The sequence below is a fragment of the Sorex araneus genome, chromosome 2 (assembly GCF_027595985.1).
Source record: "Sorex araneus isolate mSorAra2 chromosome 2, mSorAra2.pri, whole genome shotgun sequence".
Lineage (NCBI taxonomy): Eukaryota > Metazoa > Chordata > Mammalia > Eulipotyphla > Soricidae > Sorex > Sorex araneus.
This window is the reverse complement of record NC_073303.1, coordinates 196919215-196939292: the sequence shown is the minus strand read 5'-3', so window position 1 is coordinate 196939292 and position 20078 is coordinate 196919215. Positions and strand designations below refer to the sequence as shown.

General features: G+C 45.5%; 1 long non-coding RNA gene across 1 annotated transcript in view; it reads left to right on the top strand.

Moving 5' to 3' along the window:
• The first annotated feature begins 357 nt into the window (after positions 1 to 357).
• LOC129402393 (uncharacterized) overlaps positions 358 to 20078 on the top strand; it is a 30109-nt gene continuing 10388 nt past the window's right edge. The window contains exon 1 of the long non-coding RNA XR_008628651.1: positions 358 to 493. This is a non-coding gene — a long non-coding RNA (uncharacterized LOC129402393). The remainder of the gene's footprint in view (positions 494 to 20078) is intronic.

Here is a 20078-nt window from a genome sequence, read left to right as displayed (position 1 = left end):
TTGGGTTTCCAGTTTCCCCAAAGGGAACATAGCATAAAAATCGGAGGGAAGTTGCGAGCCTCCCCCATGATGGAACTAGAGCCCCTGTAAGAAGAGGAAGAGGCTCTCACCAGAACTCTGTGAAACTCCCCCCCACCCCCATTGTGTGTGTGGCTTGCTATGGAAACCTGAGCACACCCAGACAGCCTGGTTTGTGATAGAATCAAACTTGGCTGGAACATAAAGGTGGATTGTCAGAGCCTAACCAACCGTGAGCTTGCTTTTATTTTTATAAAATCCTGCAAACGGCAACACCCCAGCTCTCGCCTGTTCACAGACTCTCTGGCATTGGGGGTCGTGAGGCTGGGTCCAGAGGAGGAGGAGAGCAAGATTCCTCTCGGGCTAGCGAGTTCTCTCCTTGCTGTGTCTGGGGGAGCCTGCGGGCGGTCGGAACGGGCTCTGGAGCTCAGGGTGGACCCCTCTGGAACTCGGATGGAGGGTTCCCGGATTGCAGGTCGGTGGAAGGGACGGGCTAGGATGATTCCAGAAGAGGCATAGCAGGACTCGGTGCTGGGTTGACTGTGTGGGGTGAGGGTCCCGGAGAGTCCAGGTAAGCTGCAAGACCGTGACTGCTGGACCATGGCAAAACGATTCTCCAAGGTGGCGTCTGGGAGAGTCGATTTCATGTGACAATGGGTGAGACCATGGCACCCAGGTTTGGGTTAAATCCCAGTCTAGATTTTCTTGTAAATAGTTGCATCTTTTTAATTTTATTTATTAATTTTTAATAAATATTTATATTTATTTACTTTTTTCTTTTTGGGTGGACTGGAGCAATAGCACAGTGGGTAGGGCGTTTGCCTTGCATGCAGCCGACCTGGGTTTGATTCCTCTGTCCCTCTCGGAGAGCCCGGCAAGCTACTGAGAGTATCCTGCCCGTACGGCAGAGCCTGGCAAGCTACCCGAGGTGTATTTGATATGCCAAAAACAGTAACAACAAGTCTCACAATGGAGATGTTACTGGTGCCCGCTCGAGCAAATCGATGAACAATGGGACTACAGTGTTACAGTGCATTGCTATATTTATTTTATTGAATCACCGTGAGATACAGTTACAAAGCTTTGATGTTTGAATTTCAGTCATACAATGATTGAACACCCATCTCTCTACCAGTGCACACTTTCCACCACCAATGTCCCCGGTATATCACACCCCCTTCCAACTCTTCCCCAGTATCCATGGCAGACAATTTCCCCCATACTCTCTCTTTACCTTTGGGCATTATGGTTTGCAATACAGATACTGAGAGATTATCACGTTTGGGCCTTTATCTACTTTCAGCACACATCTCCCATCCTGAACAATTCCTCCAACAATCATTGTCTTAGTGATCCCTTATCTATCCCAGCCACCTTCTCCCACAGCTCATGAGACAGGCTGCCAACTATGGACAGTATTCCTGGCCCTTGTGTCTACTGTCCTTGGGTGTCAGTCTCATGTTATGTTGTTTTATACTTATATCCACATATTTTATATCCACAAATGAGTGCAGTCATTCTATGTCTTTCTTTCTGACCCTCTTTCTGACTTATTTCACTTAGCATGATACTGTCTATGACTATCCATTATAAGAAAATTTCATGACTTTATCTCGCCTGACATCTGCATAGTATTCCATTGTGTAGATGTACCAAAGTTTCTTTAGCTGGTCATCTGTTCTCGGATACTCGGGTTGTTTCCAGATTCTGGCTATTGTGAACAGAGCTGTACCTTTTTTAAAAAAAAGGATGTGGTTCTGGTCATCACTTTGATCCAGATGATGACATTACTTTAAGTTACAACTACCTTCAAGAAATACTTTTATTCATTCTGATTCCCTTTACAGATCCCCAATTATCCCATACTACTTGGGATTTTCTAATGGATGATGCCCCAAAACTAAAATGAATAAGTAAATCAGAATGTGAAAGCTTCTATTCTATTTTTGGTCATATTGTCCCCTAAATCTAAAAGACCCTAAACAGTATCAGTCTATGTTTTCCTGGCACAAGTCTGCAGCTGGCAGATACTTTGTCATCTATTCTATCCTTGCCTAACTATTCTTTTCTGGGTGCATGTTTGCTATCGGAATACCCTAACCTTAGGGTTTTTTGTTAGGGGATGATTTCTCATAACAATCCATCACTTCCTAACCCCAAAGTAAATAATAATGTATATTATAAAGTATGAACACATAATTTAATTTTATAAACATTACATAAAATATATTAGTAATAACTTAATGTTATTGGTTACTAGGCAATATAAATGATTACCTAGTAACTTTGTTAATTTATTAATGAAATATGTAAGCTCTTGAGTATAATAAGAGTATTTCCCAAACATGAGAGTCTGAGGAAGATGAAATTGTTATAACTGTCTTGTAGGAGTCCATCTCCCTAGCCTGCTTAATTCTACCACTCTCTATCCAATCCGGTCTTCTTGGGAATCTGACTCCCTTATTGGCTAGCCTCTACCTTTTAACCGCCCGCTTTATGACATAATTCTCCCACCAAACCTACCACCACCTTCTAGAACCTTGGGGTTCCCATGCAGTTGTTTGTGAAGAAGTTGGGATCATAACAAGTGACCAGTGACCAATGACCAATCACTTGTGGTCTTCTGATTCAGTGTTCAGATGTACACTCGTATCGTCTCCTCTTCTCATCTATCTTTTGTTGATATTTCCCCTTTGCTGACCATGTCAGGTAAGAAATAATACTTTTCAAAGCTTTTCATTAGATTTCTTATCCCTAAACTTAGTAATCAAAGAGAAACGGCATTTAATAATGGAAGAAAGTATTCAACTAGGATTTTTTTTAATTTATTTATTTTTAATTAGAGAATCACTGTGAGGGTACAGTTACAGATTTATACACTTTTGTGCTTATACTTCCCTCATACAAAGTTTGGGAACCCATCCCTTCACCAGTGCCCATTCTCCACCACCCGTAAACCCAGTGTCCCTCCCACCCTCCCCAATCCCATCTCCCCCCCACCCCACCCTGCCACTGTGGCAAGGCATTCCCTTCTGTTTTCTCTCTCTAATTAGCTGTTGTGGTTTGCAATAAAGGTGTTGAGTGGCCGCTGTGCTCAGTCTCTAGCCCTCATTCAGCCCGCAACTCCCTTCCCCCACATGGCCTTCGACTACAATGTAGTTGGTGATCGCTTCTCTGAGTTGACCTTTCCCCGGAACGTGAGGCCAGCCTCGAAGCCATGGAGTCAACCTCCTGGTACTTATTTCTACAGTTCTTGGGTGTTAGTCTCCCCCTCTGTTATTCTATATACCATAGATGAGTGCAATCTTTCTATGTCTGTCTCTCTCTTTCTGACTCATTTCACTCAGCATGAAACTTTTCATGCCCATCCACTTAACTACAAAATTCTTGACCTCCTTTTTTCTAACAGCTGCATAGTATTCCATTGTATAGATGTACCAAAGTTTCCTCAACCAGTCATCCGTTCTGGGGCATTCGGGTTTTTTCCAGATTCTGGCTATTGTAAACAGTGCTGCGATGAACATACATGTGCAGATGTTGTTTCGATTGTACTTTTTTGCCTCTCTGGGATATATTCCCAGCAGTGGTATTGCTGGGTCAAATGGGAATTCAATATCTAATTTTTTGAGAGTCGTCCAAATTGTTTTCCAGAAGGGCTGAACCAGTCGGCATTCCCACCAGCAGTGAAGAAGGGTCCCTTTCTCCCCACATCCTCTCCAACAGCGGTTGCTTTTGTTCTTTTGGATGTGTGCTAGTCTCTGTGGTGTGAGGTGGTATCTCATGGTTGTTTTGATCTGCATCTCTCTGATGATTAGTGATGTAGAGCACTTTTTCATGTGCCTTTTGGCCATTCGTATTTTTTCCTTGGTAAAGTTTCTGTTCATTTCTTTGCCCCATTTTTTGATGGGGTTGGATGTTTTCTTCTTGTAGAGCTCAACCAGTGTTTTATATACCATTGATATCAACCCCTTATCTGATGGGTATTGTGTAAATATCCTTTCCCATTCTGTGGATAGTCTTTGTATTCTGGTCACTGTATCTCTTGCGGTGCAGAAGCTTTTTAGTTTAATGTAGTCCCATTTGTTGATCTCTGTTTTTACTAGATTGCTTAGTTCCGTGTCACCTTTGAAGATACCTTTATCTTCAATATCGTGGAGGGTTTCGCCGACCTTGTCTTCAATGTACCTTATGGTTTGTGGTCTAATGTTGAGGTCTTTAATCCATTTTGATCTGACTTTTGTGCATGGTGTCAGGTCAAGGTCTAAACCCATTTTTTTGCATGTGGTTGTCCAGTTGTGCCAGCACCATTTGTTAAAGAGGCTTTCCTTGCTCCACTTCACATCTCTTGCTCCCTTATCAAAGATTAGATGGTCATACATTTGGGGTTGTGTGTAGGGATATTCCACCCTGTTCCATTGGTCTACGGCTCTGCCTTTGTTCCAGTACCATGCTGTTTTAATTGTTACTGCTTTGTAGTAAAGTTTGAGGTTGGGGATGGTGATGCCTCCCATCATCTTTTTCCCAAGAATTGTTTTAGCTATCCTTGGACGTTTGTTATTCCATATGAATTTTAGGATTGCTTGATCCATTTCTTTGAAGAATGTCATGGGTATATTTATAGGGATCGCATTGAATCTGTATAATGCTTTAGGGAGTATTGCCATTTTGACAACATTGATTCTCCCTATCCACGAGCAGGGTATATGTTTCCATTTCCTCATGTCCTCTTTGATTTCATGGAGTAGCGTTATGTAGTTTTCTTTGTAAAGGTCTTTTACTTCCTTGGTTAAGCTGATTCCGAGGTACCTGATTTTCTGGGGCACGATTGTGAATGGGATTGCTTTTTTCATGTCCCTTTCCTCTGCCTCATTGTTTGCATATATGAAGGCCATGGATTTTTGGGTATTGATTTTGTAGCCTGCAACTTTACTGTATAAGTCTATTGTTTCTAAGAGTTTCTTAGTAGAGGTTTTAGGCTTCTCTAGATATAGTATCATGTCGTCTGCAAATAGTGAGAGTTTGATTTCTTCCCTTCCTATCTGGATGCCCTTAATCTCTTTTTCTTGTCTAATAGCTATCGCAAGTACTTCCAGTACTATATTGAAGAGGAGTGGTGAGAGTGGGCATCCTTGTCTTGTGCCTGATCTCAGAGGAAAGGCCCTTAGTTTTTCCCCGTTGAGGATAATGCTTGCCGTAGGCTTGTGATAGATGGCTTCGACTATCTTGAGGAAAGTTCCTCCAAACCCCATTTTGGCGAGGGTTTTCATCATGAAAGGATGTTGGATCTTGTCAAATGCTTTCTCTGCATCTATTGATATGATCATATGGTTTTTATCTTTACTTTTGTTGATATGCTGGATTATGTTGATTGATTTCCGAATGTTAAACCATCCTTGCATCCCTGGGATGAATCCCACTTGGTCGTGATGTATGATCTTTTTGATGAGTTGTTGGATCCTATTTGCTAGTATTTTGTTGAGGATCTTCGCATCGGTGTTCATCAGGGAAATTGGTCTGTAATTTTCTTTCTTAGTGGTGTCTTTGTTTGCTTTTGGTATTAGGGAGATATGTGCTTCATAGAAACTGTTTGGGAGAGTTCCTGGTTTTTCAATTTCCTGGAAAAGTTTGAGGAAAACAGGCAATAGGTCTTCTTTAAATGTTTGGAAGAATTCGCCAGTGAAACCATCTGGGCCTGGGCTTTTGTTTTTGGGGAGGTTTTTGATTACCGTTTCAATTTCCTTAACATTGATGGGTCTATTCAGGTATTCCAGGTCTTCTTTCTTCAGTCTTGGGAGATTGTAGGAATCAAGGAATCCATCCATTTCTTTTAGGTTCTCCTTTTTTGTGGCGTAAAGACTTTCAAAGTAGTCTCTAATGATCTTTTGAATCTCACTGGTTTCTGTTATGATGTCCCCCTTTTCATTTCTGATTCGATTTATTAGAGTTTTCTCTCTTTCTTTCTTTGTGAGACTTGCTAGCGGTTTATCAATCTTATTTATTTTCTCAAAGAACCAACTCTTTGTTTCATTGATCTTTCGGATTGTTTTTTTGGTTTCGATGTCATTAATTTCTGCTCTAATTTTTATTATTTCTTTCCTTCGGTCTGGTTTGGGGTCCTTTTTCTGGTCCTTTTCTAGGGTCTTGAGTCGTGAAGTCAAGCTATCTATGTGGGTCCTTTCTTCCTTCCTGAGGAATGCTTGGAGAGCTATAAATTTTCCCCTTAACACGGCTTTAGCTGCGTCCCATAGGTTTTGGTAGCTCGTGTCTTCATTCTCATTTGTTTCTAAGTATCTTTTGATTTCTTCCTTGATTTCCTTCTTGACCCACTCATTGTTCAACATGGAATTGTTTAATTTCCAGGTGTTTGATTTGATTTTCCGTATTTGTGGGTGGTTAGCTTCTATCTTCAGCGCATCGTGGTCTGAAAAGATGGTTGATACAATTTTTATTTTTCCGATTCGATTGAGGTATGTTCTGGGGCCCAGTACATGGTCTATTTTTGAAAATGTTCCATGTGCACTGGAAAAGAATGTGTATTCTTTCTTTTTGGGGTGTAAGGCCCTGTATAGGTCTATTAGGCCTCTCTCTTCAATTTCTTCATTCAGGGTCAGTGTTTCCTTGTTGAGTTTTGTTCTTGTGGATCTATCTAGAGGTGATAAGGCCGTATTGAAGTCTCCGACTACAATTGTGCTGTTAGTGATGTCCTCTTTGAAGTCTGTTAGGAGTCGTTTTAAATATTTAGCCGGTCGTTTGTTAGGAGCATATACGTTTAAGAGTGTGGTTTCTTCCTGTTGTACATATCCCTTGATAAACAGAAAATGACCTTCGCTGTCCCTTTTGATCTTTTTCATCCTGAAATCTATGTTGTCGGATACCAGGATGGCCACTCCAGCTTTTTTAAGGGGGTTGTTTGCTTGGAGGATTGTTTTCCATCCTTTGACTTTGAGTCTATGTTTACTCTGTTTGTTCAGGTGTGTTTCTTGCAGGCAACAGAATGTTGGGTTTAATTTCCGGATCCATTTAGCCACTCTGTGTCTCTTGATAGGTGCATTTAGGCCATTGACATTGAGAGAGATTATTGTGATGTGGTTTTGTGTCATCTTTCTGTGGGATTTGTTGTTCTTATGGGGCTCCTCCTTGTCTTACAGTAGCCCCTTTAGACCTTCTTTCAAGATTGGTTTTGAGTCTATGAAGGTCCTGAGCTGTTGTTTATCCGAGAAGTAGTGTATGGTTCCTTCGAGTTTGAGTGAGAGTTTAGCCGGATAAAGTATTCTTGGTGAGGCATTCATTTCGTTGAGTTTTTTCACTATGTCCCACCATTGTCTTCGGGCTCGGAGGGTTTCTTCTGACAGATCGGCCGTAAATCTGAGGGGTGCTCCTTTGTATGTGATTTCCCTCTTTGACCTTGCTACTTGTAGAATTGTGTCTCTATCTACAGCATCCGCCATTCTGACTATGATATGCCTTGGAGTCTTTTTATTTGGGTCTCTTTTTGCTGGCACTCTTCGGACTTCTTGTATCTGGACGCCTGCCTTCTCCAGCTCTGGGAATTTCTTAGTGATGATGTCTTTGACTGTGTTTTTTTCATTGGGGTTACTTCCCTGTGGTTCTGGTACTCCAATGATTCTTATGTTGTTCCTCTTGAAGTCATCCCCCAGGGCTCTGATTCGCTCTATAGCCATTTTGAGGTCTTTGGCCATTATTTTCAACTAGGATTTTATAAGCCTCATTTTAGCTTGACTTTGACATTTGCTGTGTGATTTTAGACATTGACTTTCTTTCTCTCAGGTGCAAAGTGTTTTTCCTCATTTATTACATTGTATTTTATACAGATTTCAAAAGCTCAAATACATGCTTATATATTAGTGTTCATTCTCTGTGTTTCCTTTTCCTTTTAATAGTGATTTTTACATGATACCCATGAAAAAAGCAAATCAGAGACACTATTTTGACAGAAACAAAAAATGTAGGTGCTGTAGAAATCTGTTAATGTATACCAGGATGCTTTATCTGTAACGGTCTCTCCACTTGTATTTGTACTTTATTATTTTTAAATTTAGTTCTATTCAAAAGTGTGTGTCTTTGAGTTTTCTATCTAAATTAGGTGATAAGAAAAAATGGGGTGTGGGGAAGGTTTGAGGTGCTGAATGATAGGGAGGTAAGTTCTCAAAGGTAAGGAAGTTTAGGGTCATTTTCATCAAGCATTGACCAAAAGAAACCAAGAAGAGGAGGATGATATGAGGGAGAATAAAACAGGAAATAAAGAAAGACTATGGAGGGATTTATCAAGGAATGGGAAACCGTTTGGGATAGAATGTTGAAGAGAACCAAAGATTTCAAATCAAAACAGAATGACTATAGTTAAATATGCTGAGAGCAAGTCAAAGCAGTTTATTTTAATGACTGCTAGGACTAGAGGGTGTCCTATGCCTCGAGTAGATACCAGGAGGAAGAGCAGTTTAACAGACAGCCACGTTGGTGGTTTCTATTCTTTTTTTTTTCTTTTTGGGTCACACCCAGTGATGCTCAGGAGTTACTCCTGGCTTTGCATGTAGGAATTACTCCTGGCGGTGCTTGGGGGACCATATGGGATGCCGGGGATCGAACCCGGGTCGGCCGCATGCAAGGCAAATGCCCTACCCGCTGTGCTACCGCTCCTGCCCCCGGTGGTTTCTATTCTTATTGTCTCTTAGAACACACTTGTCACTTGGCAGTTTTGAATATAAACACGCTTCAGAAATGATGCTTCCTATAAATAACTAATACTGGTTTTCTAGGGGGATGGAAGAAGCAGAATCTTCCATGTTTTTATTGCATTCTAGTTTGTAAGCCACATATATGCTCTGCCTGTTAAAATAAAGAAATGATATCTTCTTTAAAAAAAAAGGATGTGGTGAATATTTAAATCAGTAAACCTTGAGTAAAACTGATTGCCTTCCATTCTAAGGGGGATGCCACAGTGAGAAATTTAGGTTCCTTAAGAGGAAAGACTGGGGCTGGAGCGATAGCACAGTGGGTAGGGTGTTTGCCTTGCAAGCGGCTGACCCAGATTCGATTCCCAGCATCCTATATGGTCCCCTGAGCACCGCCAGGAGTAGTTCCTGAGTGCAGAGCCAGGAGTAACCCCTGAGCATTGCCGGATGTGACCCAAAAAGAAAAAAAAAAAAAGGAAAGACTAGGGATTAATGGATAAGTATTTTTTTTCTTTTTTGTTATTTACTTATTTGGGGGGGGACATGCCCCTGGTTCAGGGGACCCACAGCCACCCCCATCACTACCCAGCCCATCTATGTGGGGCTAAAATTTTCCGTTTTGGCCTTGCAGCTCAGAGCTGCTGGGAGCTGCCAGGGCTCCGTGGCAGAGTAGAGGGAGGGCGGGATTCGGTGCCAGTGACCGGGTAAAGTGGGGAGCAAGGGAGACTGAAACAAAACGTTTCCACCTCTCTGTTGCCGACCCACTTCAGCTGCCAGTGCTCAGAGAAGTGCCCGGCCTAGCTCAGGGCAGTGCCAACTTCCCACGGGCGCTTGGGGGTGTCACTGTCACTCGCAGAAGAGGATTTCAGGAGGCGGCGGCACGGTGAAACGACACAGCTTCCTGAGACTTGTTGAGACAGATGTGGGGAGAGAGAAGGAGAGGACGTGCTTAGCGGGACACAGGCTTCTCCAGAGTGGACAGGGGCAAGCCAGGGAGTGGGCTAGCCAGCGAGAGTGTCCGAGAGGTTGAAGAGCAGGCAAGAGAAGTTTCTGTGTCCGGCTCTTATATTCTTAAATTCTTATCAATAACATAGATTCTCTCTCTATATATATCACTTGTATCACTTGTAGTCCCGTTGATCTTCGATTTGCTCGAGCGGGTGCCAGTAACATCTCTATTTGTCCCTGTCACGAGCTAGTGCAGCCCAATGATATCTGCTCGCTCCAGGAACAGGAAGAGCCTCAAATCGTTCATTCTGAGATTTGATGAAGTAATCTGACCATCTAGTTGGTGGGTGGCCACGAGGTCTTCTGACGTCCCGTGGAATCCAGATTTTGTTGTTGGTGGTGGGGGAGGGAAGGCGGGTTTGGGCTACACCAGGCAGTGCTCAGGGCTTGCTCCTGGTTTGTGTTTAAGGATCATTTCTGGTGCTTTTTTGGGGGGTACTATATGTGGTGCATGAGAGCATGACTTGGGCTAGAGCAATAGCACAGCCGGTAGGGTGTTTGCCTTGTACACAGTAGACCCAGGTTCGAGTCCTCCATCCCTCTCTGAGAGCCTGGCAAGCTACTGAGAGTATCCCGCCCTCACGGTAGAGCCTGGCAAGCTCCCTGTGGTGTATTCAATTGCCAAAAATAGTAACAAGTCTCACAATGGAGACATTACTGGTGCCCGCTCGAGCAAATCAATGAACAATGGGACAACAGTGTTACAGTGCTACGATATGTGGTGCCAGGGATTGAACCAAGTGAGTCATATGCATGCCAAGTGTCTTAGCCCCTACCTCTCTGGACCCATTTTTGTTTGTGTGGGAGCCACACCCAACTGTGTTCAGGGCTTACTCCTGGCTCTGCCACTTAGTGATCACTCTCCGTGGGGCTTGGGAACCTCATGGGTGCCAGAGATTAAACCCAACTGCCCTACTGGCTGTACTATATCTCTTGCCTCTGGCCCCATTTTTTTTTCTTTTCAGGTCACACCCAGCAATGCACAGGGGTTACTCCTGGCTTTGCACTCAGGAATGATTCCTGGAGATGCTGGGGGACCATATGCAATGCTGGGAATCTCTTGGCTGCGTGCAAGGCAAATGCCATACCCGCTGTGCTCCCATTTTTTATTATTTCAGCCCCAGCCCCCATTTTTTATTATTTCAATTTACTCTGTCAGTTTCTGCCCTTCTATCAGCAGCATTCAACCACTCAGACTCGAAGGCATTCTTGATTGAATCGGGTCAGACCTACTACGTATTGTTTCTGTTTTCTAGTCATTGCTTGCTCCTCGTTTGCCTTTTTGTTCTTAATCTTTGACTTTTCTTCTGTCTTTACGCTCTTATTTTCTCTCCACAGTTAGATATTTTTAAATCATAACTCTGGTTCCCCTTGATGAAGGACTTCTGCCTCCCAAGTCATTTGCGACATCAGCTCTTGCCTAAATCTCTGGTTTGCCCATTGTCATGTGAGCCAGTTCCTTGAACGGAATCTCCCTTATGTGCACGTTGCATTTTCCCCTCTAGAGAGAGAGAGAGAGAGAGAGTATTTTATGAGTGGGGCTTGCATTGGGGTGTGGAGGAAATGTGGGGTACAGAGATTTGAGATATGGGGACCCCTCAAAGATAGTTCCACCAGGTTGCTGGTTCCCTGCACCCAGAGGGAAGGTGATTTGGGCTCCCAGAAGGAGGAGGACACCAGAAATGTGCAAAGGGCAACTCGCCCTGTAAATGCACAGGAGCTCCTCAAGGGAAACTCACTGGTGCAGGGGCCAGAGACGTGAGGACAGAGGGACCCGTAAGCCCGAGGTGAGAGCAAGTGGGGTGGCTGGACCTGCAGAGGAGCCAGGGAAAGGAGCTGTCGGGGGCTTCCAGGACAACCCAGAGAAGTCGCTATGGCCCTGGGTGGGAGGAAATGGCCAATCAAAGGTCCTGAAGGTGTCTGGAGAATTCACATCAAGGCAAAACTCAGGTGCAGAGGCAGAAGCCGTGGGCTTGGGACAGCGGGTAAGCCGGGCAATCAGATGATTCCTGGCATTAGGACTGAGACTGGGCGACTGGAGAAATGTTAGAATCAGCTGCGGGAGGGAAGACGGAGAAGAGAGAAGAAAGGGCATTTGCTAGTGTGGGCATGTGTTCTGGCTTTTTTTTGTTTTGTTTTGTTTTTTTGGTCACACCTGGCAGTGCTCAGGGATTACTCCTGGTGGTGCTCGGGAGACCATATGGGATGCTGGGGATGGAACCCTGGTTGGTCACATGACAGGCAAATGCCCTCCCCGCTGTGCTATTATTGCTCTGGTCCCCAACCTTATTTTCTTCCTGCCTTCAAAGCCCTTCCATTTTGCAAAGCTTTTCAGAGTTGTTGTCTGTTTGCTGAATGGTATTGCTTTCCATTTACTGATCACTTAATAAAGAATTTTTTTTATCTTCTGACCACTCAAAACCCCTATTGCAAACCACAACACCCAAAAGGAGAGAGAACAAATTGGAATGCCCTGCCACAGAGGCAGGGTGGGGTGGGGGGGATGGGACTGGGGGGGTGGGAGGGATACTGGATTCATTGGTGGTGGAGAATGGACACTGGTGGAGGGATGGGCTCCTGAACATTGCATGAGGGAAAAACAAGCACGAAAATGTGTGAATCTGTAACTGTACCCTCACTGTGACTCACTAATTAAAAAATAAATAAATTAAAAAAAAAAGAAACTGAAAAAAAGAGAATTTTTTATCTTCAAAAATAGCTCAGTTGGATTGTTTTGGCATTAAACAGTTTGGAAAAAATGTTTAAATAGCCACAATTATTATTTTGCATAACTAACAAGTAATTGTAATAGGTGCTGGAGAGATAGAACAGAAACGGCTCTGCTGGGTGCAGACCCCAAACAAAATACACACTTGCCCCGCACAGAGCTGACTCAGGGAAGACGGGTTCCACCTCCGAGTCCTCTTCCTGGCCCTTTCCTCTGTTTTTTCAGAAACAGACCAAAATAATGCTGAATATCCTAGTGACACTGTCATTTCTCAGAAAAGTCCTCATCTGCGTCTGACTTGCTGTCTGGCGCTGAAGGGAAATTCCTGAGAGGCTGTCCCCGCGGGAGCAGCGGCTGTTGCCAGAGGCAGTGCTGAAAAATGGTCTCTTGAACGAGCAAAAATTGATGGCTCAAGCCCTGACTCCAGAGTTGAGTCACTCCACGAGAGACACTAGGCGGATTGAGTATTAACCAGAAGGAAAACACAGACGGTAACTGCCTCAGCCTCCCCTGAGTCACCTCTGGCCTGGGGCTGAGTGTGTCAGGGCTGGCTCCCTGCTTCAGCCTGAACTTTCCAGAGTTGCTCCATCCGGCACCTCAGGATCCGGCCACATCTGCCGTGTCTGCGCTGTGGGGACAGCTCTGGCCCCTTTATAGCCGGTTTGATAGCTGAGAGAAAGGTACAAACCAGCAGACACATATATGTGCATGCATGCACACACAGAATGCACCGCACATACACATTACATACACAAACACACCATTCACTGCACACATCCACAGTATTCACCATATACCGTTTGCCACACAGACTACTCAACACACACACACACACACACACACACACACACACTGCATCTTCCGCTACACACACTACACTAACTCCCCCATGACTCAACACGGCCCACACCATACATACAACACACCATTCGCCACATACGTTATTCACTCCCCCACTATTCACCACATACACACCATTCACTACAGACCATGCACCACACACGTACACACACAATACACATCACACACATGTACCAACCTCCCCCACTACTACCACTACTCACCCCCACACCATTCACCACAGAGACCATTCACCACACATATACACAAAGCTCTTACCACACACACACATACACACACACATACCACTCACCACACATTCTCCACAAAATACACTGTGCACCACGCATAGACATTATTCACTACATACACCACTCGATACACACACCACTCACCACACACATCTACATCATTCACCCACATATGTGCCAAACGATGCAGCACTTAACTGTGTGTTCAGGATTATTCTATTCCGTTTTATTTTCCCAGCGCATACCGTCCCAGCCTACCCTTTCCTTCTTTCTCTCCAATGTCAAGACTCACCACAAAGACTTAATGGCCCTCGAGCAGGTTTCAGGCTGCTGCTGAAAGACACCAATTCTGAGGAAGGCAGGGATTCTCTAGGAAAGTGGCATCGGAACCACAAGCAACGAGAGAACATCTTTGGCTCCCACTCGCCAGGGACACGCAAGGGCAGGCTGTTCCGTGAAGCTGCAGGGTGAGGTGGCCGGCGTCTCCGCTGCCCACAGTACCTCCTGCATCCCGAGGGGCTGAGGCACAGGCTGAGGCCGGTGGGGTCTCACCCACCCCCAAAGCTACCTTCTCCCAGCCACAGAAAGAGGGACCTATTTGTGGGCCATTAAGCCAAGGCAGTTTTAGGCACTAGGAAAACAACAGAAAGGTAGAATAAGATGAGGGGCACAGATTGTGTGGTAAAAATAAGTTTGACTTGTCTTACATGTGTGTAATAAATGTGTGTGTGGTAAATGGTGTGTGGGATAGGTTGATGGTCTCTGGGGAGTGAATGGTGTGTGCATTATGTGTATATGTGTACGTGTGTGAGTGTGGGGAATAATAAGTGGCATATGTAAGTGTTGTGTGTGAATGTGGTATTTGTTGTGTGTGGGGTATGTGAAGTGGTATGTATGTATGGGTGTTTACAAGTGTGGAAGGTGTTTGTATAAACATGTAAATGTGATGTGGTAAGTGTGTTGTGTGTGGGGTATGTGAAGTGTGGCATATAAATGGGCATGTGTGAGGTATGCATGTGCAAAAGTGAGGTGGACATTGTATGCAATTAGTGGTGAATAGTGTGTGGTGCATGTAAGTGTGATAATGGTTTGTGTTATGAGTATGCATGTTGTAAGTGGTGTTTGTGGTCTGTTGAATGATGTCTGGTATGTGCATAGTGTGTGTAACAAGAATGGTGAATGGTGCACAGTGAATGTGTCATGTGTAATACATGTGTATGATATATAGTAGGTAAAATGGTGTGTGAGGTTTGTGACCTGTGGTATAAGTGTGGTGGTGTGTGTGTGAGATATGTGAAGTGTGGCCTGTCTGCACTTTATGTGAGGTATGTAAATTGTTATGTGTGGGGTATGTGAAGTGGTGTGTGTGTGTTGTGTGTGGAATGTGTGAAGTATGTGAGGTGTGGCATATGTGTGTGCTATATCATGTGTGAGGTATGGAAGTGTGGTAATAGTTTATGAGAATGTGATGTGGTATATTTTGTGCTGTGTGTGAGATATGTGAAGTGTGTGTTGTGTGTGAGGTATATGAAGTGTGTGTGTTGTGTGTGAGGTATATGAAGTGTGTGTGTTGTGTGTGAGGTATATGAAGTGTGGCATTAGTATCTGTGCATGTGATGCTTTGTACTGAATGTGGTTGAGTATGAGTTATGTGAGGTGTGGCATGTTGTGTGTGTGGTATGTGATATGGTGTGTTTTGTGCTGTGTATGGGGCATGTGAAGTGTGTGTTGTGTGTGAGGTGTGTGAAGTGTGTGGTGTGTGAGTTATGTGAAGCATAGTATGTTGTATGTATGGTATGTGATGTGTTGTGTGTGTGGCATGGGATGTGTTGTGTGTGAGGAATATGTGATGTGGCATGCTATGTGTGAGGCGTGTGATGTGGTGTGCTGTGTGTGGGGTATGGGATATGGTATGTTGTGAGTATGGCATGTGATGTGTCGTGTGTGTGGTATGGGGTGTGCTGTGTTGTGTGTGTGGTATGTGATGCGTGTTGTGTATATGATATGGGATGTGGTGTGTGTGTTGTGTGGGAACATGTCACGTGTGGCGTGTGTATGTGCGGCAAGTGTCCTGTGTGCCTACAGGGCTGTGTTGGAGTTCCTGCAGGATCCCTCACGGCAGTGCCCTTTTGGTGGCACTGAGTTGGCAAAGCTTCGTCCCCAGGGATCCGGCTGGTGGACCACAGTCGTGCTGCCCAGCCCAGGCCGGCCTGGCCTTCCCCCGCGCAGCCTCTTGCTGGAATGCAGGCGCAGGCCCTTCCTGTTCCGTCAGCTGCAGCCCCACCCGCACCCCGACTCTCACTGGGGTCCCCAGGCCTCTGCCCTCGTGCCGGACTCTGCTCCATGGGGGGCGACTGAGCCTGTTCTCGCTCCTGGCGGCCGAGTCCCGGCTGGACGGTCCCCAGCACCTGCCGGGGTGGAGCCAAAGGCGGGGCAAGGAGGCAGGCGCGGAGGGGGTCTGGGCTGGGCTCCCCCGCGGGCCCCTCCCCACCCCCTCTGCCCTCCTGGTGCCCGGCACAGCCTGACCCAGCCGCAGACACCGCTGCCAGTCTCCTGGCCCGTCGCTGTTCACTGTCCACGGACACTCGGTGCGGCCGCTGCCTCGCCCGAGAGGAGCCTGGATCTCGCTCTGTGCGGCCACCTATAGGCCAGAGTTCTCTGCCCCTGATTTTTCTGTCTGGCCACTCATGCACAGAGACCTTTGCTTTTATTTATTTATTTATTTATTTATTTATTTATTTATTTATTTATTTATTTATTTATTTAGGGTTGGCGGCCACCCTCCGCGGTGCTCAGGGTTTGCTCCTGCCTCCGTGCTCAGGGTGAACAAAATTGAAAATCAAGTGACTCAGTTGTGCACCCCATCCCACCCCCACCCCAATGTTTTTTTTTTTTAAGTCAGCCATTATTAGCACCTCATACTGCATTGGAGATGGTATCTTTGAAGAGGGGGTTCGTGCAAAATGAGGCCATAATCCAGTACGACCGGGGCGATAGGAGCACAGAAAGACAGCGCGGAAAGGGGGAGAGGGACCCCGGAAGGAATCTGCCCGCTTCACACCCAGCATTCAGGTTCTGGCCTCAGATTGGGGGGACAGTGCATTTCTATTGTTGAAGCGCCTCCTAGCGGCAGCGCGCGGTGAGGGCGGCCCTGTCCGGGCCTGTAGTCGCTTTTATGCTAAGGGAATGGCTCCCTCTGCTGGGCTTTTGTGAAACTTCCATCTGCGACTCTTCCCTACCTCCCTCCCGCTTTTGCACCCTCGGCTCAACATAATAAGCCAGCTGTCATCTCAAAGAGATCCGGCCACCTCAGCTCGCACAATTGCTATTTCCTAGCACAGGGAACCACGCATTTGGGGTTTCGTTTTAGAGTCGCTGGGGCAGTGCTTGGAAGACCGTGCAATGCTGTGTGTTGAACCCAGCGCTCCCCCAGGCAAAACATGCGCTCCAGCCCCTCTGCGCCAGCCCCCTGGTCTTACAGAGCAAACGTTTAGCCCTAAAAGATCCTCAGATATTCAATGACTTCTGAATTTTTTGTGCTCAGGCTTCTGTAAAATGTGTGTGTACAAAATTACAGAGCCTGATTCCTGCAGTGAGAAGCTGTTGTGTATATTCTATTCACTTTTAGCGGGGGCAAAGGCGGTGGCTCTGTGGCACTGTATGCACCTGGTGTGAGTGAGGTTCTAGTTTTGCTCTCCAGTTCCACCCTGTATCACGGGATGCTGTCCCGGCACCATCCATGCAATCGCCCTACACTGCGACCCCCAAAGAAAGTCCTTGTATACCTGTGGTATACAGAACACGCGATGAGCAAATGTAGTAAAAGAGGGATGTCTACACCACCCTTGATTCCAGTGTTCAGAGAGGAGAGGGATGGAGAAGGGAAGAAATCAAGGGAGAAGGAAGAGGATAGGAAATAGGGGGGTGGGGGAGGGCAGGCACAAAGGCTTCAGATTAAGTAAGTGATATAAACTTAAAAAGAGTAAGTGATATAAACGGGGGCAGAGCCACATACCCAAAGCACAGACCCATCAACACTGCAAACATGGGATCTGAGGTGCAGCCACTGGGACTTTGTAGTGTGCCTGTCAAGTTGACGGGTGCGGAACTTTGTAGTGTGCCTGTCAAGTTGACGGGTGCGGATGGGGCGGGAATTGGGATGATGAGGAGGGAATGTGGGAACACTGGGGGAGGGAAGTTGATACGGGTGAAGGGACTGGTGTTGAAATATTATATGTCTAGGGACTGGAGCAATAGCACAGCGGGTAGGGCATTTGCATTGCAAGCGGCTGACCTGGGTTCTATTCCCAGCATCCCATATGATCCCCCTGAGCACCACCAGGGGTAATTCTTGAGTGCAGAGCCAGGAGTCACCCCTGTGCATCGCCGGGTGTGACCCAAAAAGAAAAAAAATTATATGCCTAAAATGCAAATATCAATAACTTTTAAAACGCAGTTCTTTAATAAAAGGAGAAAGTCTCCAGCCCTTCGCTAATGTTGCTACATGGTTGTTCAATAAATATTTGGGGGGCAGGGGAAAAAAAGGTAATGACTTGAGGACTGAGGCAATAGCACAGCAGGTAGGGCGTTTGCCTTGCATGCGGCCGACCCTCCGTCCCTCTCGAGGAAAGCTACCAAGAGTATCCCGCCCACACGGCAGAGACTGGCAAGCTCCCCGTGGCGTATTCAATATGCCAAAAGCAGTAACAACAAGTCTCACAATGGAGTCGTTACTGGTGCCCGAACAAATAAATGAACAGTGTGACAATGACTTGAGTCTGCTTCGTGACTTTTCCAAATGACGGTGAAGAGATAGATAGATTGCTAAAAGAAGGCCAGCTGGAAGCAGTTTTGGATGGAACTTCCTGAGAATCGCACCCTTTTTGCTGTTGAATACATTTGAGGTGATCCAGATCTTTTCTTACTTCTTTTCCCACCACCAAGAGCTGCTCTGTCAATGACACCCTGTAGTTAAAGCTGTGATCATTAGGAGGTCGTGCATCAGTCCCCTGGGGGACAGCAGGCTCAGCTTGGCTCCAGGTTCAGTCTCTTTGATCTCAACCCAGCTGGCCAACTCACAAATGTATGACCACAAATGTATGACCACCTCCCAAGGGATGGTTTCTGGGAGGTGGCAAATACCTCCAGGCTATTGGAGACGAAACTCCCGGAATGGCGCTGTTCTTTGGCATCATGACCTGCAGGTGGCGCTGTCTCCCCAAGAAGAAAGACTGGCCCTAGGGCACCTTTATTTTTCAAACTAATTTTAAAATGAAAACGTTGTGCCTTCACCGTCAGTTTATGGTGCCTTATTTTAAAGCGTGTGCGTGATGATAGAAAATAAACGAGTTGGGGAGATTCTGCAAAATAATTAGGTTTGGTTCCCTCAGTTTTCACGCCAGGAAACAGACTAAAAAACAATACCCCAAGTCTAACCTCGGTCAGGATAAATTTCTGTCATTTTCACTATACCAAGCAGGCTGGGGTGGGGTAGGGGGCTGGCAGGAGTGCTTGTTTTATTATTATTATTGTGTTATTATTATTATTATTTGCTTTTTGGGTCACACCCAGTGATGCTCAGGGGTACTCCTGGCTCTGCACTCAGGAATTATTCCTGGTGGTGCTCCGGGGACCATATGAGATGCTGGGATTTGAACCTTGTCGGCCGCATGCAAGGCAAATGCCCTACCCACTGTGCTATCGCTCCAGCCCCAGGAGTGCTTGTTTCAAAGGGTACCACAAATAATCACAGATGCCCAAAGCAAGACAGGATGAATCACAACTACCCAAACGGATGGTGTTTCCAAACATTAACATTGTCATTAAACTTCAGAAGTCACAATTACAAACCAGACACAGTCTGCTTCGGTTTTTAATTATAAAAAACATTTCTATGTAGTTGTGATTTAATGGATGATTGAACTTACTTTTATATCCATCTGAAAGAAGCAAAATAGACCTAGAGTGGTGCTAGACAGGACGGCAAGCTCTACTTCATGCCTCTGACCTGAGTTTGATCCCCAGCAGCCCTTGTGGTCCCCCAAGTCATGGAGTTCTCTCTGAGCACAGAGCCAGGAGTGGAGTCTTGTGTGCTCTCGGTGTGGCCCCAAACCAAGAAGCAAAGCAAACAATTCACTTGGAAATTATTCTATACGAACCTAAAAAAAAACCCATGTAGATGGACGTTATTTCTGTTTAAATGATTATAATAGAAATCACTTTTATTCTCACCATCGTAGATTTCTGCAGGACATTGCAGAATCTTCAGGCTCATCTTTATTTCTTTCCCTATGTTCCTTCCTTTGGTTGGTTTTCTGACTTTGGGGTGAGGGAGCACACAGCGACGCTCAGGGCTTACTCCTGGCTCTGTGCTCAGGGGTCACTCCTGACGATGCTCAGGAGATCAGATGGGGTACTGGGGATCGAACCTGGGCTGGCTGCATGCAAGGCAAATGCCTTAAGGTCGGTCCTATCTCTATGGCCTTCTCCACGTTATCTTTTTTTTTCTGTTTATAACCTTTATTTTTAAAATTATTTTTT